The sequence below is a fragment of the Gekko japonicus genome, unplaced genomic scaffold (genome assembly GCF_001447785.1).
Source record: "Gekko japonicus isolate JY-2015 unplaced genomic scaffold, Gekko_japonicus_V1.1 scaffold780, whole genome shotgun sequence".
Classification (NCBI taxonomy): domain Eukaryota; kingdom Metazoa; phylum Chordata; class Lepidosauria; order Squamata; family Gekkonidae; genus Gekko; species Gekko japonicus.
The window spans coordinates 605,359-623,580 of record NW_015168071.1 but is presented as its reverse complement, the minus strand read 5'-3'; the positions used below and the strand labels follow the sequence as shown (position 1 = coordinate 623,580).

General features: G+C 42.7%; 1 protein-coding gene across 1 annotated transcript in view; it reads left to right on the top strand.

Moving 5' to 3' along the window:
* The window catches only part of LOC107113293 (protocadherin-11 X-linked-like), a 228,723-nt gene that overhangs the window by 92,704 nt on the left and 117,797 nt on the right, over window positions 1-18,222 (top strand). The window lies entirely within an intron of this gene.

Here is an 18,222-nt window from a genome sequence, read left to right as displayed (position 1 = left end):
AAGTTCCTTAGTTACAATAGTAAATAGAAACAATCAGCATGAAAAGTAATAAATTCAACAGACAAGGGGACAACACAGAAGGATGTCGCTTATACTTATCTAAGGTCCACGTTGAGAAGAAATCTCATCAGTAGATGAAAGGGGGAAACTCAAGTATCAGCGGGTGGGATTCTAAAACACACGTAATGGTCCTGCCAGTCCCATGCGGGTCCTTGGGTTGCGACTCCCGAGAACGCAGTAAGAATCACCTGCGGTACTTAAGTTGTAAGGTGAGGGAAAAATGGGTTAACCAGAGAAACAAAGGCTGTGTTTCTCTTTTTAAAAGCTAGTTTTTGGGTTTGGCTTAAGGCCAATAAACCCCTAGAAAACCGTCCCCTTTACTATGCTATAGGTTAAGGGTTGTGACGTCCCAGCTAAGGGGAAGGGGGCAATATTCAAATGCTCTACCCTAACTTCAAAGAGAGCCATGTGGCCAGGTGTCAAATCGTTGTCTCCATTGGCAACCTTTGACTTGCAGAGATGTGCCTGGTCCAGGAGGGCAATAAAGGATGTGTTCTTTGTGATGCCAAACCAGATAGGAAGCCGAGGTTATGTGTTTTCCCACAGATCAGCAATGGTGGGGAAACCTGTTGTTCTTCCAAGTTCCCAGACTGAGCAATAATAGTGTTTGTCTTCTTTGTCCAGAGGCACGCTGGTAATATGCAGGGAAGCACGTGTTCTGTAGTACAGGCAGTTCAAACCTTGCTCATGCAGAGGCATGAGATGCAGAACAGGCCAGTCAAACACACAGCAACCCCTTATCCCAAATGCACAGATGTACAGACATTTGACAAACCTAGCATCAGCACAGTACAGACAATGCAATTACAAGCACACATGGTAACAGTTGACCCCCCCCCCCCAAGCACCAAGAAGACAGAGCATCACTTGCCCCAGAGCCCCTATCTATACCTTGTGGCTAATAGCCACTGATGGACCTCTGCTCCATATGCTTATCTAATTCCCTTTTGAAGCCGTCCATGTTTGCAGCTGCCACCACTTCGTGTGGCAGTGAATTCCATGTGTTAATCACTCTTTGGGTGAAGAAGTACTTTGTTTTATCCATTCTAACCCGACTGCTCAGCAATTTCATTGAGTGCCCACGAGTTCTTGTATTGTGAGAAAGGAAGAAAAGTACCTCTTTCTCTACCTGCTCTATCCCATGCGTAATCTTATAAACCTCAGTCATGTTACCCCTCAGTCGTCGTTTCTCCAAGCTAAAGAGCCCTAAGCGCTTTAACCTTTCCTCATAGGGAAAGTGTTCCAACCCTTTTATCATTCGAGTTGCCCTTTTCTGCACTTTTCCCAAAGCTATAATATCCTTTTTAAGGTGTGGTGACCAGAACTGCACACAGTATTCCAAATGAGGTTGCACCATTGATTTATATAGGGGCATTATGATATTGGCTGATCTGTTTTCAATATCCTTCCTAATAATCCCCAGCATAGCATTGGCCTTCTTTATTGCAGTCACACACTGTCTCGACATTTTCAGTGAGTTATCCACTACAACTCCAAGATCTCTCTCTTGCTCAGTCTCTGCCAGTTCAGACCCCATCAATGTGTATTTATATTTAGGATTTTTGGCTCCAATGTGCATCACCTTGCACTTGGCCACATTGAACCCCATTTGCCATGTTGACGCCCACTTGCCCATCCTTGACAAATGAACTTTAAGAGTTGAAAACTATGGCAAACTGCATGCACTGTGTGAAATTTGGAAATAAAAGAAATAGTGCAAGACTCCTAACTTCGAAATGCATGGAAAAATTGAGATGAGAATTTTGGTAACTCCCCATGGCCACTATGCTTCCTAAATGGCCTTTGGACAAATTGCTCTTCACATTTATCCTAAATAGTCTTAACACATAAGCTTGACCATGGAAGTGGTTTTGCAACAAAGTAACTGACTGAGTACGGGCTTAGACTTGGATCTCCCCCCCCCCCCATCCCAGCGCTTCACAGTTGGGAAGGGAAACGGCATCAAGTTCTGAGATTCAGAAAAGCTTAAGAGACCAGATGGAGCAAGAAAGATGCTCTTTTCACACTGGGAAAACTCCCATGAAGCCTTGTTTCTCTGTAGTTTGCCATCCATATTTGAGAATCCAAACACAGGGGTGGGGTGGGATGCTAGTTTGTGATGCTTGTCATCTCCCAGGGATGTAATAATCATCCAACCCTCTTGCTTGTTTCACTGCCCTGTGAGAGATAGATACTCGGTTAAGTTATGGAGGCATTTCAGCTTTGCAAAGAGAGAGAGACAGAACAAATTCCAAAACCTGTCTGAAATGGAACAGCCTCAATTGAAATGTTCAGCCTTGAAATGGGCATGTGCAAATTCAATGATGTCATTCTAAGCAGTTTCCTGCAAGTGGTGTGTAAACTCATGTATCTTATAGTAATTGCTTTGCCCTGTTCTAGCCTCCCTGAAGTCTTTGTAATTGCTCTTCTTCCTTTAAAAATAATGATGAACACCTGCAGTTTTAAAAATACTTGTTGCTGAAGTAGTTAACCCCATTGGGAGCATCCTGTTTTAGAAGCTTACATGGTTATTTTGTAAGAAGCGCCTTTGTCTTTCTCTTCTTGCAAGGCATTTGTCAAAGCTACTGGCTTGTGATTTTGGGACACAATGGGCAGGAGTGAGTGAAATGTTGTGAAATTTGTTTCTTTTTGGCATCTGCTGTCAGTTCTGTACTCCTTCTTTTTACTGGCTGTTTTGAAGATTGTATTGTGTGTGCATTTTGTATGGTTTTAGGACGTGAAATGTTGATGCTTATACTTACCATGTATGTCGTGGATTTGTATATTAAATTGCAGAGTATAGTGCTGAATTGTTGATGCACAAATTAATGTTTTTAAAGGTGCATATTTTAAGGGCAGAAATGGTACCAAAAAGGTAATGAATCACCATGTTGGTACGCACAAAGCAAAATCAAAATAGGGAGTTCAGGGCTGAAATAGAAGGGGTGATTAATTTTAAGTCATCTGTAATATTGGCTGATGGTTTGGAGAAAGGATAGGATTTGGTTCTCAAACTTGCATCCCACCTTCCCAGGGCAGAGCTGGGATCATAATTTTTACCCGCACAGCAACCCCATGAGGTAGCATAGACTGGTGCCTTGCTGAAAACCTCCCACTGTGAGGTGATTCATGCTTAACATAGTGTGCTTGCTGTAGAAAGATTGGTAAATGCTGAAGAATAAGCATATGCTTTCCCTTGTGTGCCTGGAAACCTTGGCAAATGGGGTCCTAGATGAGCCCTAGGATTTCGTAAGGGCACGTGTCGTGATGCACGTGTCGCACCCTGCATCCCTAGTCACATGGCAAATGATCTTGGGGCTCACCTCTTTGATCACGTTGTGTAACGGCTTGGCATGTCACTTCTTGATTGCACCCAGATTTTGAGGTCTACTTTTCTTTTAAATAACATGTGCAGCTGTTGGTTCCCAAACACAGGTTAGCATTCACTTTGGCCCATCTCAGTGTGTTCTTCCATCCACTTTATTTTAAGAGACACTCTGGTGTGCCACATCAGGGGTGCTTATGCCCTTGCACTACTGGGGAGATTGAAAAAGTTTGACATGTGCCGCTGCACTGTCCCTTCTATAGGGACCTTAGATACATATTTATTACAGCTGTCCTCCAGAAAATCCCAGGAAGGATATAGCAGCCACTCTTGTTCATGTATGTTTTACTCTGCTGGTCTCTTGTTTCTTTTTAAAAAAATGTTCATCAAAGCAACCAAGAGTAGAACTAAGCTGAGGTGACTTGGGCACACCTTTTAATTGTCATCAAAAGAATAGCCATGAAAAGTGACCAAAAGTGTTCATTGAAATACATGATTAGTGATTCCAGGGTTCTGGGCAAAAATCCAGGATGGTGCCCCACACTTGTTGCCTGTCCCCTGCCACTGGGGTCCGTGCAAGGAGTGACCCTTTCCCCGTGTAAGGCAGGCAGGTGCTCCTGCTACCTCTATAAACAGTCTGACTCAGCCCCAGAAGAGCAGGTTTGCATGGCCACTGCCACTAAGCTGGTCCTCCAAGCCCTGTGGGGTGGGTGTGAGCAGCTGCTAACCTGGCTGGTCACGTCCATCAGGCAGGAGGGGTTGAGAGTGGGTGGGGGTGCAGGGCAGCTGCTCCTGTTGCCCTAGACTGCTGCTGATGACAGGGGTTGGAGCAGTGAAATCCTTCCTGCTTCCTTGTAGCAACATCATTGGGCTCTGTTTATACTAACAGACTGCCTCTGCAAGTTAATGACAGCTACACATCAAGTTTCCAAACAAGGCAAATGGCAGATCTCCAGGGTGGCTTCAGTTTGTGAAAATGGCACTGGTGGGCGGGGGGCGGGAAGGCTTCTCTATGCACACTACTATCACAATATGGCCACAGCCTGCCTGGAAAGTGTGGAACTTCCTGCACATGTGTGAAACAAACTCTTTGTGGCTTCTGTAAGAACTTTGTCATGTGAATCAGCCCTTAGCATCTAGCAGACTGACACTGGGTTCTTTCCTCTTCAGTTGGTGTCTTAAAGACCTAGGAAAAGCAGCAAGGAGGCTGTTTTCATTATATAATGTTTGTCGTCACAAATTGGTGCCTGGCATTTCAGCAGTATGCTGTGAATCTCCTGTCTTCTGGTCAGAGGAGAGGGAATCTGTTTCTGATTAGGTAGGACCATATCTGCCCTGTCCTGAAACTGTTGCCCTCACTCTGACTTGGCTTTATTTATCCCTGCTGATGTCTGAATATGGACAAATATGTTTGGCTACATGACAAGTCTTAGTCCATATTATCTTAGAATATAAACCACATGCATGGTAGGGTATGGCAGAGAGTCTCAATATAACGGACGTCTTTAGCATGCATGGGGTCCAGAAGTGTCGTGACTTCCCAAACTTGCTGCTCCCTGCTTTGGTAAAGTATCTCTCCTCTCCTCTTTTCTTCCCTCTCATCCCCATTTGATCAAGAATTAGAAGTTAAATATACCTTCAGTGATGTAGATATCTGAAACGTAGCCCTGCATTGGAACAAATGACTAATGGTCCATCTAGTTCAGCCATCCTGCTTCACACTGGTCATCCTGATGTTCCAAAGCCATATGAGTGTGTGTATGGGGGGGGGTCAAATCTTTTTTTTCCCTTATGCCTCCCAGGTACCACTATTCAGAGAGAGCACTTTTTCTGAACATGGTGGTTGTCCTGTTTAGCCATGATGGCTAATAGCCATTGTATGAACCCAGTCCTCTATGAATTAGTCTTAATCCCCCTTTAATGCCATGTTAAGTGGTAGCAATGAGTTCCACAGAAGAAACACACTTCGTGTGCTTCAAGTAATTTCTTTGGTCTGTCCTGAACCTGCTGCCAATCAGCTTCATTGACCATAATTGTGCGAAAGTTGGGGTTAAGCTGGTGTTAATAGTCATGACAGAATTTTAGCATTTTGTCAACCTCCCCAAGACCACAAGCAATTTAGTAGAATGGAAATGTGGCAGGAGACCCCAAAAAATGGCTAAGCTGTCTTTTAAGATTTATGCAAGCAATGCAAATGGGTAATCTGTGTGAATTCTACCTTGGGCAAATGGCAGAATGCGTCCATGTTTGTTCGTTTGTTGTTGTTTTTAATGGGACTGATCTATACAAGTATTGATAGCAAATGATATACCCGCGAACAACAGAACCAAGATATTCATGTTGACAGGGGACTTCTATAGCTGTGATGATGATTTTAGGGGAAACAGAGATGAGCTTGCAGCTATGGGCTTCCCTTATTATTTTTCGGTATTTTCACTGATGTCTGTCCTCTTGTAGTTCAGTGACCACGAAGGGTCACTTGTGTTTCTCTTGCATCAGTTCTGGATCACAGTTCCCATGGCTGCTCAAAGTCAGCCATGTAATTAGTGCGGAATTCTGAGGCCATTGCATAGTGGTTGTCACTGACGGGTCTAACAGCTTTTAATTATCTTCACCTTTTTCCATTTAAAATGATCAGCTTTGTCAGAGCTTGAATATGCTTTTATCACTTTTTTTGTTCTCAAAATGAGGTGGCACTTTTTAATATATGGTTAACTGCAAAATCCAGTTGAAAATCTCTGAACTGTTCTTCATGCTTCCCTATGTTGGTTGAACACAGCAGTCAATTCACAGTGCCCAGATTTGCCTTTTCTTTTTCTTTGAAACTGTTCTTCAGTTAAAACAGCTTCCTGTTCTCTTTCATGTCATTCTACCTGCTTTGTAAAATGAGAGAGCTAATTAAGGTAAGTTCATAAAGAGACAGAAAGATGGACAATTTCTGTATGCCTCATTGACCAAGAAGGGAAGTGTTTTGATCACAAACGTTGGCAGTTTGGGGGGTGAGCATGTCTATACAGTTATGGAAAGAGCTAGGAAGTTTTGAAAGCCTGCAGATCTGCAATCTTTTAACTTTGCATGGCTACTCCTAGGGGCACAGTGATTTTTGCATATAATCTGCGTGAAAACCAAACTCACCTGCTGTCCCCACACACACTCTTGGCTTCACCCCTCCATATTCTCCAACTGTTGATAGGTTTGAAGCTTTAAAAAGAGCCCCATTTTTAATTTATGTGCTGACTTTGCACCTACTTCATGACAGTCACATTCATTGTAGCATTAGACAACGTACCAGGAGCTGTTTGTGACACAAGCTTAGAACTGTGTGCCATGATGAGCGTGAAGTGCATGTGGACCATATTTTTGATGAGCATGAAGTGCATGAACCATATTTTTGAAGTGGCAGTGTGAGGATACACATGCACATAGTATTTGCCATCCGCCTTAGAACATTTGATAAGAAGCAAACATTTTGTCAAGTGCTTGAGAGGAGGCTGCTTGAAATTTATGATCAGTCAACCTGTTAGATTCGTGAGATGAAGGTGGAATCACATCCTCCCCCTCTCATTCCATCACCAGGCTGCAGCACCTCTGCCTGCCTGAGGCTCCAGTTTTTTTTAAACTTTTTGAATTTCTATGCAGTGGGTTTCCCAAGTTTGTCATATGAGAAATCGGTGGATGTCTTCTAAGGCAAATGGAGGACACTGTGGTGTACATGGGTGGGGGGGAGTTGGATTGGACAGGAGGTACATGCTCAGTCCTTGTTTCACTGAATAATTTTCCAGTCCAGTGACCCTGCCCCTTCTGATTTGTGTCAACTTGGTAAACATGATCTTTTGAACATAGGTTGCTAAACTTAATGTGAAGTCCCAATGGAAGTTCAAGCTATATTGTTGTGGTGCTTTCCTGCCACTCATCAAGGTGGAAGTTTGACAACTTGGAAGGCTTACACTCCTAAATGTGCATTAACTATGTATTATATATTGATACTCTGCTTTTCTTCCCAATGGGGGAAACCAGAGTGGCTTACAACATACTTCTCCTGTCTTCTGTTTTATCCTCCCAACAACCACCTTGTGAAGTAGGTTAGTCTGAGAATGTGTGACTGGCCCAAGGTTACCCAGCAAGTCGCCATGGCAAAGTGAGCATTCAGGGGTTTTCCAGATCCCATTCCAGAACTCTAACCAGTGAGCCACACCATTACTACGACCATACATTATTTACTTGGACTAGGATACTGCTTAAGAGATTGTAAAAGGTAAAGGTTCCCTTGCTCGAAAGCCAGTCGAATCCGACTCTAGGATTGCAGTGCTCATCTCTGTTTCAAAGCCAAAGAGCCAGCGCTGTCCGAAGACGTTTCCGTGGTCATGTGGCTGGCATGACTAAACACCAAGGCGCACGGAACGCTGTTACCTTCCCACCGAAGTGGTACCTATGTATCTACTTGCAATTTCTTGCTTTCGATCTGCTAGGTTGGCAGGAGCTGGAACTAGAGACGGGAGCTCACTCCGTCATGTGGCACACTCGGGTCTCGAACTGCACATTATTTCCCTTTTTTGTGCAGTGGGGATTTTTTTCTTGTTTTTGCACAGATACGCAGTCATGATAACTATATGTAGCTTTTGTTTTGGGACTTGAAAAGCATGGGGAACTTGTGGCATCCTTCATCTATACGATTACAACTTGATTCAAGATATAAGAAGCAGCTGTGTCTCTGTGAAGGGGGTGTCTCTCTCGTTTTGGTGGTGGTTTTGCTGTAGTCATTGTCTGAAAAGCAGTTTGTGCCGTGGTTCTGAAGTGGGGGAAGGGTTGTTATCCCAGAGTGGGAGCAGCAGCAGATGGGTAAGAACAGATCGGATTCTCTTAAGTGTCTCAGTGCATTATGGAGCGGTCCATGAAGGTGCGCAAAAAAAAAAAGAAAATAAAGAGGGGGGGGGTTCTAATGGGTGTGGGTAGCCTCTTGAGGGAAATTTTTTGCATCATTTGAGAAGTGAACAATGTAAACCATAATGTGTCAAAATTGCTAGGGCTAGTGTTTTTTTCTTAGACTATTGTCTGGAAGCTTTTTCCATGAGAAATACCTTGCAGCGCTTTCAAAAATGGAACAATTATGCCTGGGTTGTCTTTATTCTTCTGATGCACAACTTGCTGCCTCTAAGAGGTAGGAAGTAGGCCGAGAATTTTTCAGAAAGGTAATTTCCTTTTTGCAGGTGGACAAGAAATAACTATTGGGAGGGAAGAGGCTGGGGGGGGGAATCTAGACCTAGCTATTTTAAAAAAAGTAATTTCAGGGCATTCACCTGAAGTGATGATTGTTGATGTTGCTTTAAAGCTTGGAGGGGGAAAACCTCCTTCCATGGATAACGTCTGCCCTAGTTACATTAATATGAATTGGAGATGCACCACCGGAAAAGTGGACAGTGTACATGTTTCCCTCTGATGGCACGAAAGACATTTTGCGTGCCATGGCTCCGTATTATATTTGTGTCTCACTTATGTGCACACATAAACACTAGCCAAGAGTCTCTCAGGATAGATAGGTTGTGTGACTTTTCTCACTCTGCAGCTGTTGTGGGAGATGTAAACTGTTGGAGAGACAGTTCTGTCTTTCTCCTGCCCCCCTCTCTGATATGCACAGAGTAGTGTAGTTTGCCGGGGTTCAAAGAAGACAGGACACAAACACTCTGCAGGAACTGACTGAAGCCTCTCGGCTTCCCAGCGTTTATTTATAAGCTTCTAGTTCCCCCCCCCCCCCCTGTAAGGGAAAGTTACAAGCATTCAAGCATCCTTTTGGAATGTGTTTTCTAACAGCCGCTCTCCCTTATCATTCCCCTCTCTTCTGCCAAGGCCAAATGACTGCGTCATTAAGCAGTACCTAATGCTTTCAGCACACGAATCCTTTTGGGTTCCCAATCTCCAGCCAGGAGAATAGCCAGGAGAACAGTGAATTGATTTGGGTTTGCCATGCAGATGTCTGCACTGCTCTCCTACAGAGTACGATCAAGTCCTGGGAAGGGGCTCCCACATGACTGCAAAGGCATATGAAGGAGGCCAGTGAGATGGAAGGTTACAGTTGGGCCCGGGTGTGTGTGTGTGTCTGCTTTTGAACTGCCAGTCCACTGTGGCAGTCACTGAGGGACCCTGAACCAGGCATTCTCCAGTCTAAACAAAAGAAGAAGCCCAGTGGCACCCTAAAGACTATCAGTATTTATTCTGTCTTTTCGGAGTCAGAGGTAGCTTATGCGAGGATAAATATTGCTAGTAGTTATTTATACTTTGTTTTGCTGCAATAGACTAACACAGCTACCTCGCACCACCCCCACCCCCACCCGGAATTCTGATCCAACCGAACTTGTATTAATAAGATAATAGGACAATAGTTTATATTAGTGTCCCATGCTCTTGGGAAGAAGGAAGATGTGAAATTTTAGTACATTTAGAATAGTCCAGTCTGTATTCTGCATTATTTTACAATGTGCCACCATGCTTAAAAAAAAACAAAACTTTGCACAAATGCATTTGAATTAAGTAATGACACAGGTGTCATCATCATTAAGATGGTTCACCTGAATGGGGCTTCTTCGACATTATATACATGGACTTTCAAAAGGCTTTTGACAAGGTACCTCACCAAAGACTCCTGACTGAGTCAATTTAGTAGTCATGGGATAAGAGGATGGGTTCTCTTATGGGTTAAAAAGTGGTTAAATGACAGAAGCAATGAATAGGAATCAATGGACCGCGCCGGTTCTTCGGCTTTGAAACAGAGATGAGCACTGCAACCCTAGAGTCAGATTCGACTGGCTTTTGAGCAAGGGAACCTTTACCTTTAGGTTCAGGATGTACAAAAGGAAATACTAGTTCCCACAGAGAGAGATTAAATGTGGAATTAGCTGCCAGAGGGTGTAGTGATGGCCACGAGAATAAACAGGAGGAGGAGGAGGTTGGACTTATACCCCGCCCTTCACTTGGAGTCTCAGAGTGGCTTACAAACTCCTTTTCCCTTCCCCTCCCCACAACAGACACCCTGTGAGGTAGGTGGGGCTGAGAGAGCTCTGACAGAAACGGCTCTTTTCAAGACAGCTTTAAAAGAGGATTAGATAGATTCATGGAAGATAAGTCTATCAATGACCACTAGCCATGGTGACTGAGGAGAACCACCACATTCAGAGGCACTAATCCTCTGTATCCCAGAGGCAGGAGGCAACATTAGCGGGTCTCATCCTCTATTCCCTGTTGTTGGTCCTCCCGAGGAACTGGTTTGTCACTGTGTGAGACAGGATGCTGAACTAGATGGACTATTGGTCTGATCCAGCAAGGCTTTTCTTATGTTATTATTTACTTATACCACTGTAGGTGGGGATTGTGGTGACGTGAGCTCTGTGTCTACCATGAGATATGTGGCATTTTTTAGCTGACCCATGTCTCAAGCTGCTAGACCACAAAGAGGAGTTCCCCTCTCCATCTCTGTTCCACAACCCTTCCCAGCACATCTAGGATTTCTTCTTACTGTAGCTACCTGGTAATGAGTTAGAGGTTTTCTGAGGAAATCTTCTGGGATTCCCCCCCCCCCAAATTCACATTTCAATAAATATACTTAAATATTTAAATAAGGTAAGTAAAGTGTAAATAATGCTATCAAAAGAAGGCAACTACGCCAGATACAAGACTGAAGCTTGCCCATGCTTCATAGCCCACATTTAGCTCTTCTGACATGATTGACATGTCGCACAACCATCATAACAACTATAGATAAGCAGGCTGTATTTATAAATGTGGGGTGAGAAAAATTTCCATGTAAAAATATAGCATTAGAAAGTTTTCTATCCCTGGTAACGCCCACTAGTAATGTGGACTGGAGATCCTCTATTTTTGTCTTACAAGAGACTCATCTCTCAGTTAAAAATTATGTTCCTCCTGCAGTCCGTCATGGAGGTAGGGAAACCCTCAGAGATCTCATTTGATTATTCAAACCAAAGTTTCCACATCTCCCTATGTCACAAAGAACAAAGTTTCTCTGTCTGGTGCCTGGACTAGTTCCCTGCTACCTAGTAGAATACCACCAGGAACCTACAATAGTGTAATGGGTTTCCATTGTTTGTGAAAGGCTTTCCTCGGGCAACTCACAAGTTTGTTGGGTTTGGGGCTACCTCTGTTAACGTATGAATTACCATGCTGCTATCAATGCAGTCTAGATTTTTAGAAAGAAAAACAAGCCTGGGTTATCAGCTTAATGACCACCAGCAAAGCTTACCTTCTGAGGAGAAGGTTGGCTCCTGCAGGAAATGACCCCTGCGTGTGCATATCAAAGTAACTGGATTCAGTTCAAAGTACTGAGTACCACATACAAAGACCTTCATGGCCTTGGAACAAAGTTTGAATCAAGTGGCACCTTGAAGACCAATTGGTTTAATTCTGGGTATAAGCTTTCATGTGCATGCTTAGACCCAGAATTAAACCTGTTTGTCTTGAAGGTGCCACTGGACTTATTCTGTTGCTTCAGACCAACATGGCTACCCACCTAGATCTATCTTCATGGCCTCGGACATTCATATGTGTATGACAACCTCTCCTCCCATGCCCCGCCACAACAACGTCACTCATTACTTTCTTTCTTTGTTGTTTAGTTCGATTTTTATCCCACCCTCCCCGCAAGCGGACTCAGGGCGGGATACAAATCACAAAAATAACAATATAATTGAGATAACTAAAACCATATTTCTGTTAAAACACAAACCAGACACAGTCAGGGTAGAACAAGACCTTATGTTATGTTAGCCTTATGTTATGAAAGAGAGCCAGTTTGGTGTTGTGGTTAGGAGCGCAGACTCTAATCTGAGAGAACAGGGTTTGATTCCCCACTTCTTCACATGCAGCTGCTGAGTGACCTTGGTCAGTCGCAAGTTCTCTCTGAGCGGTTCTCTCAAGAGCAGTTCTTTGCTCACAAGACTCCATAGCTTAAGAGGGTGCTTTGCTTGTGGCATTGGATGTTTTGATAAAGATAACTGGAGGCATGTGTGTTACCTGCCACTTTACCACAAGAGGTCTCATGACTGAATGTTTCTCCACACAGAAAACCAGATGTTAGGGAAAAAAGCCTCTCTTCTTTGGATATGTGGCTTTCCTACAACTGGATGCATTTTTTTGTTCGTTTTTGTTTTGAGAAGCATCCAAATTTTGCTGTTTTTCATAGCCTTTGTATGAAAAGAAGTTTCACTTTTAATACTAAATAAAAGGCTACTGTGTCCCCCCCCCCCCAGTGCTGAGAAACAGTTCCAAAAATTGTGACTTTCAAATCAGCCCAGAGTAGTCGTGGAGATACTGGGAACATAAGTATTTGGAAACCAGACTGCCAGATTGTCCTTGTTTTACATGGTGGCTCCTCGATTCAGAAAGATTATAGCAAAACAGAATCTAATACTTTCCTTCCCTCTTATTTGACACAGTGCCCTATAAATTTTGCTGGTGTCATCCATTTGCCAAGCTTGCAAGACACCAGTTGAATCTTGGGGGGAAATGTTGAGAGAAGTTTATGGGAATTTTTTAAAAAATCCACAATAATCTCCAAAAGTGGCAGTACAAAATGCACGCTATTAATTCTCCAACTCTCCGAAGTTGGTTTTTATGCTCATTTGATTTAATATCAAATTAAATGTAGCCAAGGGCATTGGGGAAAAAAGTATTTTGAACACACAAAGAGCTCCATTCATTATCCTTGGGCTGTGAGGTTGAACAATTAGTGCTCAAATTCCATAATAGTTATGTGAAAGCTTTTATTATTATTACTATTATTATAATATTGTAAACAAAAAAATAATAATCTAAAGGCATTTATTTTGTCGACTTTACAGTTGTGTTTAGGCTGCTATTTGTTATTTGCCGAGTACTCTTGTCATTCTTTGTACAATAAAAGCAAAGAAGCTGAATTGTGATGGCTCCCTTAGGGGAAGGAGGACTTAATTATTTTTTTTGCTTTCTCTTTGTGTGTGTTTGCACTGCTCTTTGTATGAGTACCACTGAATGCTCACATTCATGCATGCATGCCAGCTCTTAGCCCTCAAACTGACTCCGAAATGCTGTACTGGCATATGTCTGCATGTAACGTTGGTGTAATTTGGTGAGGCACAGAAGTAAGAATTGATAGATCCGTGCTAAGTCCTTATTTTGCTGGTGCAGCAAGTCTTAGAATTGGGCTGCAGCATTATAAGATGATTTTAATAATCCAGGGAAGAAGCTTCTTAATGACCTTCAGTTGTTGTTGTTCTGCTACATTTCAGGAACTCTCCCCTCTAGGAAAAACCTCATTACGCAGCATTTGTTTTTTTCTCGGTTTCTTTTTCACCATCTCTGTGCTTTTTTCTTTTTCTTTCAAGGAGTCTGTATTCAGTTCTCATTTTTATTTAGATTTCTGTTGTAAGTTGTGTGTGGCTGGAATGTTCAGTGTTTAAATTCAATCATGATGGGTTTTGGGACTGGGACGCAAGGTAAATTCAAACTACACCCATCCTGGCATAGTTTTTGGTTCTCTAAGAGACTACTTCATGTTGACATAGCCACAGGTCAGATGCAGAAGCCAATAATATCGAGGCATATCTGATATTAGCACACTGATCAGTCTTGAGTACAGATTTCTCATCCCCCTCCCCCAATACTGGAATGGTTTCAAGAAAGCCAAACTTAATTCCTCTCCCCCCCAACCCTGGCAAATTTGAAACCTCAGTCCTTCCTTCCTTCTTGCTCCCACTTACATGGTAGCTATGGTGCTCGGAAGGTTGCCTGCCAGCTAACACAGAGTAATTTTCTTTCCTTGGATATTATTTTAGTAGTGTATGAGGCACGCTCAGGGCACCCTGAGAACTGTGATCCTTAGATTGTGCCCCAGTCAGAAGACAAGGGGAGGGACATTCTTCTGTGATTTGTCTTTTATTTAGCCAGAGAATAGATTAGAGCAGTAACATTCTTCATGCTGAAGGTTAAAAGAAGAGCTGACCACAGAACATGATCTTTTGGTGGAAGCTCTAGTCTTGAGAATGCAAAAATTGCATGTTGGCTCTGTCAACATTTTAAAGGTATTTCTGAAAGAGACCTCCATAAGTAACCAAGAATCAGCTTTAGAGGAAGATGCATGATGATGTGAACCTACTCTCTCTTTTGCATTCCGCTAAAATAGAAATGTATATGTCTCAGTCTTCGATCCTGGAACTTCTGCTGCCCTTGCCGACAGGAGGGGCTGAGTTGCTCATCCCTTTGATTATACAAAACAAAGTGCTATTAACTTTGCCTGTTGGTCATATAAAAGGCAGTATTTCCATTCCTACTCTCAAAGTCTAGTGGAAGGGTTGTTTGTTTACTGTTCAAATGAATGATCACTGTATTCCTGGTGCTTGAGGGGGGCAACAGTGGGAGGGCTTCTAGTGTCCTGGCCCCACTGCTGGACCTCCTGATGGCACCTGGTATTTTTGGCCACTGTGTGACAGAGTGTTGGACTGGATGGGCCATTGGCCTGATCCGACATTGGCTTCTCTTATGTCCTTATTTTGCTAGGTAGAAGGGATGGTGATGGACTGCAGAATTCAATTTCACAAGCTGGGTTACACCCTGCAAGCTTCACAAAAATTAAACCAAGATGGCTGTCCAGTAGCCTGTTGAGTACCATTCCCAAGAAAGATAGTTGGAAAACCATCCACACTGGTTGTCCCAATTTGCAGGGAAGTCCCACTCCCCTACAGCTGAAACCTATGAACAATGCCCAGGAGAGTCTTGGTATACAGTCTTAGCTTTGTATACAACCCCAGAAATGCTGAGTGCAAGACCTACATGACTTGGGAAAATGGTTCATTCATTGGGACCTTTTGGAGGGGACTTTTCATGGACACCTTACTTTCTGAATGGTCGATGACATTCATTTCCATGGAACCCCTAAACTAAGGATTAGCAGGAGGCCTTTCTTGTCATTCTGATATGACATTGTGAATGCTTGTCCCAATTTGCAGGGGCCAAAGAATCCTCAAAAGTTGGAAACTGCTTTTATTTTTATGTCTATGTTCTGTATTTTCCCTTCCCCAGTCCCTGATGCTTTCCTATCCTATGTATGTTTAAGATACAATATACATATTTTCCCTCCTTGGCTTTCTCGCACCATGAGATAGCTGCTCAACTCACACCGCTTTACAGATAGGAAAGGTTGAAAAGGAGTGTAGACAGTTGCCTTGCTGGATACAAGGGAATCTCTTGAGTCACAGAAAATATATTCTCTGTAAGGCACAAACACATGGGTAGCTGAATATTCTGGGGCATTGAGACAGGGCCACAAACAGTTAACCTCTCTTACCAGTGCTGGCAGTTCTTCCTGGAATCAGAGGATCCAGAATACTGGGCATTGTGCTTAAAGCCTTGATAATCACCTTCAGCCCATCATAGTGAGTCCCACATTCCTTTCTGTCAAAGCATCCAATGCAGTTCTAAATTTAAAATTTAATAAGGCAAGGCTAATCAACAGTAGAGCATGTCTCAGGCCATTAGGTGCCTTCTTAGGAGCTAATGACATACATTTCATGACCGCGGTACCAATCTTTCCTTCTCCTCTGGCCACACACATCTTGAAATATCCCCCTTGCATTTTTCTCAGGTGGGCTCTCTGGCCTTTGCTTCTCCTCTTTTACCTTTCTCACAGGAAGCCTTTGAGTAGCCTGAGGGAATGTGGAGGAGGGACTTCCTCTGGTGGTTTCTCTGAGGCACTTGATGGTTCCTTCAGGAGCTGATAGCAGGTGCTATCTGGTCTGAGTGTCTTTCTTGTGTATTAGTGCACCTTTGCAACTGTCCTTATTCACATTCCATTTATGTAGAAATACTTGTGGTGTTTGATTCTGCTGATGATAATGCTGAGAACTAGTTCTAAGTGGTCATTAACTTTCCTAAACATGTTGAAGTCTATCATTTTCTGGCTTTTGCTTCAGCTGCTGTTGATTTAACTTTGGACAATCCATGTTCGAGAAACAGTTCAAACAAGAGACATGGGATATTTGAATATGCTGCTTTTTAAAGGTGGCCCATTGGGCCAGACTGTTCCGGAAGTACTTCCTGAGTTCCTTTATGTAGTTAAAGGATGTTGTTTTTGAAAAGTTAAATCTAAGCAATATACTTTTTGTGCACTTCTTTAGTTGTGTGTTGGTCTTGCAAAGACCTACATGGCTACTTTATTCTTTATGAGAAAGTGTTACTATGTGGCTTCTTAATGCATAGAGATGGAGCAAACCAGCTCAAAAAGACCCATTTCTCAAAGCCACCTATTACCATATTGGGTGGGTCCGTCTTTCCCAGACAGGCATTGCCTGTTTAAGGTATGTAAGCAATTTTATGATAGGTTAAGGTTATGACTGGAAGCCAAATATTCACAGGCAACTGTAATTGGATTTAGTTAAGCAAATCGGCTAATGGGATAAATTGTGTTTATATTTTAAGAACCGCTTCATCTCTTATTGCCTCTAGTTTTGGCAGTTTGACAGTTAACCAAAAAATGCTATTTTTGGAAAGTATATCCTGCTTCTCTGAAAAATGGAATTAATCAATATGCATGTCGAATAAACTTTAGGTCTGCTGAATTATCTTGGAAATGTTGCCCTATATCAAGCTCTTAAAATCTGCTTGCTTGCTTTTTTAAAAAATTGGAACTTTAATCAGTCTTTTCAGAATCAAAACTAGAGTCTATATATAAAATCAAGGCTGAAATTGCCACAGAATATCCCCTTAAATAAGGGAAACTTCGAGGCTGTTCCTTAAGTTAAAAGCATCAGGGAAAGAAACGTTTTGTACAGTAAGGTGATTTTATTGGGTGGCAAGGGTTTGATTCTGCTGCTGCATACCTTCATTCTTTGCCTGAGATAAGGCTTACATAAAATTAGGGACACCAGTGCTTAGCAATACTTCATCATTAGGCTTTTTCTCAGAGCTTTGCAATATCTTCTGTATTAGAGGGAGAATCTCCATTTGAAGTCACATGGCATCTGCGCTGTGAGTAATGTAGAGATGGATATCCTGTGCTTTGATACCACCAGCAACAACAAACAGCTTCTGATACATGACATATTGTCTTCCAGTTTGGTGTAGGGTTAGAAGCATGGACTCTGGGAGAACCGGGTTTGATTCCCCATTCCTACGCATGCAGCTGCTGAGTGACCTTGGGCAAGCCACAGTTCTCTCAGAGCTGTTCTCTAAAGAGCAGTTCTCCAAAGAGCCCTCAGCCTCACCTGCCTCACAAGATGTCTGTTGTGGGGAGGGGAAGGGAAAGGAAACTGTAAACTGCTCTGAGACTCTGAGTGAAGGGAGCGGTATAAATCCAATCTCCTCTTCTTCTTTCCCCTCCTCAATTATTCCGCCACAAGTTCCAGCAATGGCAACAAGGAAGGTATACCTTTTTAGTTCATTTTGGAGGTTGCAAGATGTATTGATGAGAAATTTAGGGAGTTGCAAAGGGGAATGGGCAATGAGATTTTTTTTAAAGTAGGGTGAACAGGAGTAATTAGGAAGGGGGAAAAATGGTGGGATATTGAATGACATTCTCAGACATGATTCTGGTGCAATGCGATTCTCACTGGGATAACTTTCCAAAATAATCAGGTACATGTATATTTGGAGGTAGAGTTTATGCCACAATGCATTTTTCTCTATGTTTTATTTATTTGGTAAAAATGTATGCGCCGCATCTGCAGAGACCTGCTTGAGGTGACTCACAGGGTGAAGAATAATAAAATCATAAAAAGCAAACATAATCAATTAATATTAAGACAAGCCATGGGCTTCTTTGATCCTTGCTTTGAGTCTATGTGTGGGATGGTCCCTAG